Consider the following 11,607-nt stretch of genomic DNA (forward strand, 5'->3'; position numbering starts at 1 on the left):
AAGAAAACCCACAGCTGTCTAGCAGAAGCTTATCACCAGGTGTACAGAAAAACCTTCACATGTAAGGTTAGGAAGAAGCAGAGGACATGATTTCAACGTCTTCTTCAGGGAGGGTTTCTGAGAAGGAGGACAGCATACTTTCTGTAGATGGGTTGAGGGCAGATGAATTTATTGGAAGGTAGTTGGGTCTGTAGCCAGGAAAGGGATATGACTGGGGAGGAGGTATGACATCCTTCAGTTCTCTCTACCTCAAGAAGTTTCTATGATATGAGCCATGGCCATAGGGCACCCAGAGGTCAGGGAGAGAGGAATATTTGGTGAATTCATCAAAGCCTGAAACAGAAGTCTGCCTCTCGGCAGCCAACATCAGATTTCTGGGCCATCTGTCAGGCTCAAGAAATAACCAGCTGGGAACTCTCTGGTAGTCCTGGAGTGGTTAGGACTCTGCACTTTCACTGCTGAGGGCATGGATTCTAAGCTAAGTTGGGGAACTAAGATCCTGCAAGCTGCGTTTGCTGGCCAACAAAAGAAACAAAAATAGAAAGACATGACCTTTCCCTCCATGGACAACCCCAAGGCCAACTCCAGTCCAGGTCCAGTGCTGTGGTCAAGGAGGAAGCTCCCTTGGGGCTTGTGACCATGGAGTGACATGTGGTCAGCCTGAGTGCCCACCAACAGGGCTGGGCATGTCACACCAACTGAGAACCTGGTACCCAGGAAGAGATCAGGCCCTCGGGACACAGGCTGGTGCCTGCTGACCTACAGATCAGGGCTGTGTGAGAAGTGGACTCTACAAGGTGGCCAGAAGGCACACCTTTTAAGAGAGCACTAATAGACCTGGCAAGCCTCTACCCACTTCCTCCATCTCTAGGGGAGAGCCTGGTTCTTCCATTGTTCTCACAATCCTTTTCCTCTTCTACTCTCCCTGGAACAACTTTATCTCAAGAGATTGTTGTTGTTAATTTGCACAGGCGTATCTACAACCCCATGGACTGCAACGTGCCAGACCTCCCTATCCCTCACCATTTCCTGAAGTTTGCCCAAGTTCATGTCCATTGCATTGTCAATGCTATCCAGCCATCTCATTCTCTGTCACCTTCTTCTCCTTCTGCCGTCAATCTTGCCCAGCATCAGGGAATTTTCCAGTGAGTCAGCTGCTCACATCACATAACCAATATAGTGGATCTTCAGCTTCAGCATCAATCCTTATAACAAGTATTCAGGGTTGATCTCCCTTATGACTTACTGGTTTGATCTCTTTGCTGTCCAAGAGACTTTCAGGAGTCTTCACTAACACCACAATTTGAAGGCAACAACTCTTTGGCACTCTGCCTTCTTTGTGGTCCAGCTCTCACAACCATACATGACCACTTGGAAGACCATAGCCTTGACTATAAAGATCTTTGTTGGCAGAGTAATGTCTCTGCTTTTCGACACACTGTCCAGGTTTGTCATAACTTTCCTGCTAAGAAGCAACCATCTTTTGATGTCATGGCTGCAATCACCATTGCAGTGATTGCACATCCCAACAAGAGGAAATCTGTCAGTACTTCCACCTTTTCCCCTTCTATTTGCCATGGAGTAATGGGGCCAGATGCCACGATCTTAGTGTTTTTAATACATAGTTTTAAGCCGGCTCTTTCACTCTTGTCCTTCATCCTCACCTAATCAGTGCAGAAAAGCTGGCTTATTGCTGCTTCTGCTCTCAGTTCTAATATTCTGAGTAAGAAATCATAAAAGGATGATTTTGCAGCTTAAATGCAAGGGTGGGACAGAGAGGGACCAAGACATAAGGGACCATGACACATTGAAAAACTAAATCAATGACGACTTTTACCACCTGCGTACCCACGGGATTAAAGGTGATGTGAAAGTGTTAGTCAGTCCTGTCTGATTCTTTATGACTCCATGTACTGTAACTCGATAGGTTCCTCTATGTAATTCTCCTGGAAAGAATACTGGAGTGGGTAACCACTCCCTTCTCCAGGTGATCTTCCTGATTCGGAGACTAAGCTTGAGTCTCCTGCATTGTAAGCGGATTCCTTACCAACTGAGCCACCAGGAAAGATAAAGTCAGGGTAATGCTTATTTCTAGGACATTCCTAGATCAAAATTTTGATGGCCCATGCTGGTTCCAGGTCCTTCAGTCACAAAAAGGGGTACAGTTGGAGCCCTCAGCTCTGAAGGAGTGCTGTTATTTTGTTTAGTTGCTAAATCTTATCTGATTTTATAGGATTTGGTCTCAGCAAAGAGCACTGGTGGGCAAAAAGAATTAGTTAAAAGCCTTAGTGTGGCCAGGTTGGCAGAGAACTAGGATTTGGAGGAAATTTTAACTTTACCATGTGGCTTAAGGTAAAAACCTAAGGATTGAGGTTTTATTAAGAAAAAAAAAAAAAGTTACAGATGAATGACACCAAGGAGAAAAATGCCAGGTTACACTCAACGCTGAAATACTGAACGTAAAAGTGACGTTTTTTGATGATTGGGAATAGATTTCCATCAGCCTTTAAATAAATAATTGTGTATGAAATCTTTTATTAATGTAAAAACAAAATAAAACCTGTGGGGATATTAGTGGCATAAAAGTACATTTAGACAATGGATTCAAGGATATTGGGCTGTCTCATAGAAACTGGAGCCTTCCCTGGCTGCTCAGATGGTAAAGAATATGCCTGCAATGCAGGGCACCTAAGTTCAATCACCGGGTTGGGGAGATCTCCTGGAAAAGAGAACGGCTACCCACTGCAGTATTCTCACCTGTAGAATTCCATGGGCAGAGAAGTCTGGCAGTCTACAGTCCATGGATCCCAAAGAGTCAGATGTGACTGAGCAGTGGCAAACTGGGCATGGGCTGGTGGGTCCCAGGGGCTCCAGATGGTCTACAAGTGAATATCCTCCCCAGGACTCCAGGCCTGATTTTGCACAGTGAACCCATCTTGGCACTGCCCAGGGTCTGAGATGGAGGATTTTCATCTGCTGAATCCACTGGGGGAAATGCTTCACTCCAGGGCCTGTGTGGGGTTAGCAGTGAGGGTCCCTGGGAAGAAAGTCCCCTCCAGCGGTGCTCACTCCTGGACACTTAGTTCATTCCAGGCCCTGAGAATGCCCCTTTCATATGAAGGCAGACTGAACAGCCTCAGAAATAAGTGAGGAGATGTCTGCCCTGGAAATGAGAACTACAGGGAGTGGGTAAATAGTGCCCTGAACTCCTGTAGCCTATCTTTGCCTAACAGAGAGCATCTAGGCCCCACTCATGCTCAGGCCCTTTTATTTAACCACCAAAGGAAGAGTCATGCATTTAAAGGAGAGAATCATCATCACAGATCACAGAGGATACAAAATGATTGGCACTGAAGTTCCCTTTATTTCTTTGGAACAGTCCAACATAGGGGTAATGACACCATCAACCTCCCAAGGCCAAAACTTCCCCTCCAAAATTCAGATTCACATTTTTAATTCTCCAAAAATCCCATCAAACCCTCCCCTCAACCCCTGGCCTACTCTAAGCACCTTACCTTTTCCTGCATGCACTGAACAACTGTCTGAAACTGTGGTCTGTGTTCCTTCTAGATGCGCTGAGGTCTGGGTGGCAGTGTCCCAGTGCTGGGGACAAAGCCTGCAATTCCTGAGCTGGGCTAAGCAGGGATGTAGCAGGGGCACAGGATGGGCTCAGTGTCATAGAAGATATGGTCACTGCAGTGTGGACAGGGGTTGGTGCCGAACCAGACCATGCTGGGCCTCCCAGACTTTCACAGCAGCTGCTTGAGCCAGGCGTGCAGCTGAGCCAGGAAGTCCAGGTGCAGGATGCCGCACACATCCTCTTAGCTCTCCAGGGTCCAGGGTACAGCACGTGGCTCAGCTTGCTCAGCCCCACGGTGTGGTGCAGCAGGCTCTTCGGCACAGCCATGGAGATGGGGTTCCCACAGAGGCTGAAGGTGGTAAGCTGGGAGCAGAGGCTCAGGGAGGGCAGGAGGGCACTGAACTGGGAGTCCATGATGCCACACTCGCTCAGGTCTGGGTCCTGCAGGGTGGCCGAGGTCCTCTCGATCAGGATCTGCAGGGGCTCCAAACTGAGGCTGGTCATGTTGACCCCACCAAGGCCCAGGTCCTTCAGCAGGCTGACACCTGGGCACTGTGACAGGTATGTCAGGTCTCACGCTGAAATTAGACAGTTGGTGATGGACAACGTCTCCAGAGTGGTCTTCAGGAACCTGGGGAGAGACAAGGCAGTCAGTTTTAAGGGCAGAGGTGGCAGGTGGAGGGATGTGGGGAGGAGAGGTCTGTTTCAGCAGAACACAGGGCATCTTACTGGCTTTGAGATGGCCTCTCACCTTCTTGATGGGAAGGCAGGGGGTGTTCTGCGAGAAAGGTCATGATCATATGTGTATGAGCTCCCCCTGCACAAAATGATGAACTATTTTCAATGCGGAAAACAAACAGTAAAAAAATATTTACTATTTTACTAAGCCTATTTCAGCTTACTAGTATTTGATTAGCAGGAGTTAAGACGTTTTTACAGGAGAACACTAGTTGAATTCAACAGTAGGATGGGTGCAGTGGCATTGGGCTGGTGGGTCCCAGCAATTACAGACGATCCTTGGGTGAATATCCCCGATATTTAGGGGCCACAAAACGTCCACCACCACTTACAATTCTTTCTTTCTTTCTGTCTCTCTCGCTCTCTTTTTTTTTTTCTTTCTGGTTTCTCAGTGAACATATTTATTCCTGATACTTGGAGTTTGCAGCTACCAAAAAGGGAATCAACTCAACTCATTCATACAGACGCTAGGCTGCATCCTATCAGCTTTTATCACTGTGTTCAAGGCAGAGTGACAACCTGTTACTAAGGATTTCCTATGTATTTAGAAGTCTTAGAGAAAAATAATAATTGTAATTTGAACTTGGCGAGATTGGAGCCACTTCAACAATGATGCTCATTTGAATTTTTATCTTCTCTAGACCACTTCAGTTCAGTTCACTTACTCAATCGTATCGGACTCTTTGTGACACCATGAATTGCTGCACGCCAGGCCTCCCTGTCCATCACCAACTCCCAGAGTTCACTCAGACTCATGTCCATCGCGTCAGTGATGCCATCCAGCCATCTCATCCTCTGTCATCCCCTTCTCCTCCTTCCCCCATCACTCCCAGCATTAGAGTCTTTTCCAATGAGTCAACTCTTTGCATGAGGTGGCCAAAAAGACTGGAGCTTCAGCTTTAGCATCATTCCTTCCAAAGAAATCCCAGGGCTGATCTCCTTCAAAATGGACTGGTTGGATCTCCTTGCAGTCCAAGGGACTCTCAAGAGTCTTCCCCAAAACCACAGTTCAAAAGCATCAATTCTTCAGTGCTCAGCCTTCTTCACAGTCCAACTTTCACATCCATACATGACTACTGGAAAAACCATAGTCTTGACTAGATGGACTTTAGTGGGCAAAGTAATGTCTCTGCTTTTGAATATGCTGTTTAGGTTGGTCACAACTTTTCTTCCAAAGAGTAAGAATCTTTAAATTTCATGGCTGCAGTCACCATCTGCAGTGATTTTGGAGCCCCAGAAAATAAAGCCTGACACTGTTTCCACTGTTTCCCCATCTATTTCCCATGAAGTGATGGGACCAGATGCCATGATGTTCATTTTCTGAACGTTGAGCTCTTTTTTATTTTTATTTTTATTTTTACTTTATTTTACTTTAAAATACTGTATTGGTTTTGCCATACATTGACATGAATCCACCCCCAGTGTATGTGCATTCCCAAACATGAACCCCCCTCCCACCTCCCTCCCCATAACACCACTCTGGGTCATCCCCGTGCACCAGCCCCAAGCTTTAGGCCAACATTTTTACTCTCCACTTTCCCTTTCATCGAGGCTTTTTAGTTCCTCTTCAATTTTTGCCATAGGAGTGGTGTCATCTGCATATCTGAGGTTACTGGTATTTCTCCCACAGTCTTGATTCCAGCTTGTGCTTCTTCCAGCCCAGTGTTTCTCATGATGTACTCTGTATATAAGTTAAATAAGCAGGGTGACAATATGCAGCCTTGATGTACTCCTTTTCCTATTTGAAACCAGTCTGTTGTTCCATCTGCACTACTTAGGAGCTGCAATTTCCCCTCCTGATCCCTCCTTGTCATCTCATGGATCACCTACTTGCCATAGCTCACCTGGAGCCTAAAACAGCTCAGGAAAGATGTGGCACGTTGGAGGGAGAGACAGAGCTTTGGACTTCAAATCTCACACCTGATGGACCAATGATCTCCTTGCTTAGTTATCTATCATCACCTCAGCTAAGACGTCACTCTCTCGGAAAGAATTCCCAAGGTCATCATACCTGACTCCCACTATGAGGACTCTGAACAAGAAGCCCCCTTTGACAGCATCTAACCTAGGTCACGCTTCTGACCCTAACCAGGTAGGTGACCTGACAAGATCCCCAGGGACAGCGCAGTGACATTGTGAGGATTTTAGAATGGTCTGGGTACCCTGGCAATGTCCCCAGTGGGCACAGAGTAGACGTCCCAGTGGTAACAAAATGAGAGAGGCCTGTTCTAGTCTGCAGGGACAGCACCATGCCTCCCTGAGCACCTGGTGCAGGCGGCCATCGAGGAAGGAGATGGAGTCCAAGTAGAGCTCCTGCAGGTGGAGCAGTTTCAGGAAATGGGCTGTGAGCCTGGCGATGCAGTGCTCCTCCTGGTTGAGGGCAGTGTGCAGCAACATGCGAAAGTGGCAGAGCAGCAGCCAGCACAGGTTGCCTATCCACTCCAGGTGCCACATGAACCTACCCAGCGTGGCCAGCTTCCAGGTGCAGTTCACCTCCAGGTCCTGGACAGAGTCCAGTTCCACCACCATCAGGATCCTCCTGATGCTCTGCATGGTCATGGTGAAGACCTTCAGCTTCAGGCAGTGCAGGTGCAGCAGGCTCCTCCTATTTGGCCTTCCTCAGCAGGTGGCTGAGGGTCTGGTCCATGGTGTCCTCCTTGAGCAACAGGTCGACCAGCACCTGCACAGGGGCCCGCACTGTCTTGCCCTACCTGCACCTCCACCCTGTGCCTCTTCTGCATGGGCTGGGCTGGCTTGGGCTCTAGCAGCAAGCAAACGCTGACCATAATGGTCCAGACTACATGGTCCAGAACTCCTGGTGGACCTTCTGGCACAAGTCCAGCAACTGCAGCTTCCACTGCCTGCAGGGCCACGGGGCACTTGCTCAGCTGTGCAGAGGCTGACAGGCACCAGGACCCCATGAGTGTTCTGCACTCCACACGCAACAGCTCCTCTGGCTTCAGGAACCCCCTTGGTCCCTACTTTAAGGGACACTGTGGGGAACATGTGCCTTTTGTCCCCTCTGCCCCTCAACCAGTCCTGTACACCCGAACGCCTATTCCCAGTGACCCCTCAAACTCCTGTCCTGGCTGCATCTCAGGCCTCAGGCCTCACCAGTCTGCCAGGTCAACCTTACCTGGAGTGGACCTCCTGAGCAAGCAGGACATCCAGGCTGTCAAGTGGAGCCTGGAAAGTCTCCAGATGAGGCTGGTCATCCTTTTCAGGGTTCCCAAGTGGGAGGCAGGGGAAGGCTTGCACCATTGCATTCAGGGCCTGGGTGTGTCTCCCAGCAAGGTCCACCATAAACAGTGGCAGGAAGAGCTCTATGAGCAGCTCCTCCAGAGCTGCGATGGCCAAGGGCTCAATCCACTGCAGGCTCTGATCAGTCAGCTCCAGATGTTGGGGTAGGGCCTGGACGCATATCCTGAAGAACCTACTCTGGAGTGAGTCCTGAGGGGATGTCAGAGAGCAAGGGTGGTGGGGGCTGGTGGGTTCTTCTCCAGCCAAGAAACCAGGGACACCCTGCTGTCACTACACCCTAGGGGAACCTAAGGCAGGGTCAGAGACATCTTCTGGCCACAAAGTCACAGCTTTGGTCCCATTGGTACCAGGACAAACCTCTCTCCAGGCAACAACAAAGGAGAAAGGTGACCTCTGGCCCCATCTCATATCTACCAGCTGCTGCGTTTAATCCCAGCCCTGCTGGCCAATAGACACCTACCAGTCTGACAGCTGACTCCACTCTCTTCAGAGAAAGCTTCTGATTATTTTTCAAGGCCTGAAAACAAGAATAAGGAGTTTAGCCCAACACGGCCTGTCTCTAAACTCCAACCAATAACTCACCCAATGGGTGTTGACATGTCACTTAATAAAAAGACGTACCTTTCAATGTGTCTCTTCTACAAATGTCATTACCATTTGGTTCAATGGAGCAAAGTACTCACATTCAGAATAAGGCCACCACTATTTAAAATATTCTAAAGATTTTTTTTTTTCTTACTCCATGGAATTAAAAAAAAAATAAAACAAAAACAAAAACACTTTTTAGCTTTCAAAACAAAAAGGAATCCCCCAAACCCTTTAAGCTAGCAAAATCACAAAACCATAAAATTATATGAACTATAATTAATGGTAACAAACTAAACTGTAAAATGTCACCAAAAGAATTCCTCTTAATTGGATGTCTTTCATTAAATCAATTCCTGGAACTTCTCTGGCAGTACAGAGAGGATTCTGTGCTTTCACTGCAGGGGCACACGTTCTAACCCCATCAGGGAACTATGACCCCTGATGCTGTTGGTGTGACCCCATCCCCTCACTCTTACCCCACCCTACCCCATCCACCTCACGCCCCCTTGACAAATTCTATTTGTTTAAGTAATATTGTAACAGTCTGTACAAGTGCCAAAAATTAGAGAAGAAACCAAACTGACTAGGATAAAGATAAAACTGCATGTGGAAGCAAAAGCAAAGCGTGCAACTGCCAATGTGATGGAAAGGCAAAGAAAATTCTCAGCAGAATTGTGACCTGCCTGGCCTATCCCATGAAGGCCCTGGCAGGTACAGCTCTCAGAGCCTGAGGCTCCAGCGTGGAGAAGTGTGCTCAGGCCTGAGTCCCTCTTCTCCTTTCAGGACGTACTTTTCAGATTCTGGCTGAAATTTCCATTTCCAGCTAAAGTGCTATCTTACTACTAGACCTCCATCCAGCTAAGGCTGAGTGGGTTTTTTATTATATATATATATATATATAATATATATATTTTTACTTTCTCACTGAATACAACTGATGGGATCCAAAGTCTGTTCACAAAAGCAAAATATAAAAGAAGAAAACCAACCTAAACATACATTTGTTGGGGGAGTTTGGGTCACATCAAAATCACCCAAATGTTCAGGTTCAGGCAGCTTTGTGCAGATGGTGGTGTCACTCAAGAAGAAAAAGAAACAGAGTAAGATTCCTGAGTATCACACTGTCACTTATTGTTATGCCAGACTGTGAAACATGTGCCCATTAATGGGGGAACAGAGGTGTAATTGAGGGATGGTGGATTCTCCAGATTTTGAGGGTCCAGGCTTCCCTGTAATTGGTAAGGTGAAAATGACACGTAGGAAGGGGCCAGGAGAACAGAGGGTCCAGACATTGTAAGGAAACCAAGGAAAGTGCCCAAGATAAGTATTTTTTCTTTGGAGGAATTCAAAGACTATTCTTAGCTAGGCTTGAGAAATTGCCAGCAGAGGGAGTGGCTAAAAAGGACCAGGTGGATCCCTTAAACCCAAGCCAAACAAAAAATCCATGCTTCCTCCATCCCTGGAGACAAAGAGCATTTCTTCCTTGAAGCTAGGAGATTAAATTTAGGAATGTGGTTTAGGAGAAGATGGAATTGTATTGGCTGGCCAAAACTGGGACACGGCTTGTTCTGCCTGAAAGCCACTGAGGGCTTAGGGCCATGGGCTCTCCTGAAGGGAAATAAATGTGGGCCCAGGACACAAATCAGTATCAGTAAACTGATTTGCAACCGGAGGCTCAGGCAGTCCCCTGCACATCCCAACCTGGGCTCTGTCCAGTGACCTCCAAAGGCTCATGACCTTCAAAGTTTCCTTCCCAAGTGTAGCTGGGTAACCTGACGTTCCCTCAGTGCCAGTGAACAAGGAATGCAGAGGGCCTTTGAAACCCCTACGCCCCCACTCCTCTCCCTCCCCTAAAGTTCTTACTTACACTGATGGGAGCTCAACTTTAAGCCTACAAATACAATTCAGTTTTTCCTTTGCTCTTCATTAAGCACAGGTAGCAACACAGACTTTCTCCCTGTGGAGGTGCAAAATCGGCATCAAAGGGTCTGGGGTGAAGCCCCTGCTGGGCTGACTAACACGCTGCTTCTGCTACAGTGTCAGGACAGAGACAGACGGAACCTCTCCACCCCCATCATTGTGATGCCCCAACAGTTATTCTATTTGGAGGGTGAGAAGGTGGCCTTCCCTGAAGGATACTCTACAGTTTAGTAACTTCCTAGAGATGGCATTCACCAAATTCCTACCATCCCCATCAGCAGCCAGAGATGTACCTGTCCTTTAAATATAGTGAAAACAATAAAATAGGGTTTAGCTGGAATGTGCCTTGTGGGCATTTTGACTTCTGGCCATCACCTTGATCAATCAGCTACAGGAGCTCAAGATTCTCAACAAAGATAATCATCAAGTCCCTGATTAAGGAGCAGCCATGATGATACTGGCACTTTCCACCAGTACCTCAAATAACTTTCAGAGAGAAGCCGAAGTTCACCCCTGGTTTCTTTTCCAGGCTGGTGAGCCTGAGACAGCAAAGGCAGGACAAGCTTGTCATGCTTCATGAAGGAAGAACTGGAAGACACAGTTGGGCGAAGATGGATGGATGGATGTATCTGCCCCACTGAACATTAGGAAGAGCTAGCTGACTTCACAGGGACTTCAGGAAACAGGAAAAAGCAGAGGTCTAAGCTTGGGATGTTTCCATGGCAACTCAGCATCCGAGAGATCTAAGGATGCAGGAGGGACCACTGTCTTCATGATCTAAAAACATGAAGTATCAGCCAAAAAGTCTTTCCATGCGAGGCAGGGAACAGGCCTCTGTCCACCTCCAGCTCCACAGAGTCTGTGCATGGGACTCACTGAACACAGAAGCACTAGGGTCTTATCTGCATAAAAATGTGTTATTCCTGCCCGGTGTCAGGTCGGCCCAGGACAACTCCCAGTACTGAGATGAGAGTCAACGTGGGGGACATTTCTATGTGTTTTTGTGATGCATAAGCTGGTGCAGACTCTGAGTTCGCTGCAGGATGGGAAGAGTTCATTCCTTCTCCACTTGCAGATTTCCTTCTGAAATGGCAAAGCATCTGCTCCCCAGGGCCTTCCTGGGGGTCTTTGGAATGCATCTCTGCAGAAAGAGGAACTAGAAATACTGGATGATGATCTTGCCTGGCTTTTGGAGGAAGACCCAAAGACTCCTGGCTGGTCCTCAGAGGCCCCAGACTGACAACAAGCCCTGGGGCCCCAGGCTCCAGCAGACAAGATCCCACCAGGAGTTCCAGTAGGTCTGCCCTCCCTCCACTCTGGAGTGATTTCTCTTCTTACCCTGTAATAGTCTACCCTCTCTGTGAGCCTGCTTTGCCACTTCCTGTGCTTGGCAAGACAGATTAAATGACATCTAGACCTAAAAAAAGAGGCTCCCTCTTTCTTCCTCCCCAGTGAAGATTTGCCAGATGTCCAGGTTACCCTAACTCTAGCCAACTACTCCTGAGAGTGGTGCTTCCAGA

At 47.7% G+C, this 11,607-nt stretch overlaps 1 pseudogene; it reads right to left on the minus strand.

Moving 5' to 3' along the window:
* Positions 1-3,635: 3,635 nt before the first annotated feature.
* Positions 3,636-9,192, minus strand: LOC138431233 (melanoma antigen preferentially expressed in tumors-like; annotated as a pseudogene).
* Between the last annotated feature and the right edge of the window lie 2,415 nt (positions 9,193-11,607).

This window comes from Ovis canadensis, chromosome Y, assembly GCF_042477335.2.
Source record: "Ovis canadensis isolate MfBH-ARS-UI-01 breed Bighorn chromosome Y, ARS-UI_OviCan_v2, whole genome shotgun sequence".
Classification (NCBI taxonomy): domain Eukaryota; kingdom Metazoa; phylum Chordata; class Mammalia; order Artiodactyla; family Bovidae; genus Ovis; species Ovis canadensis.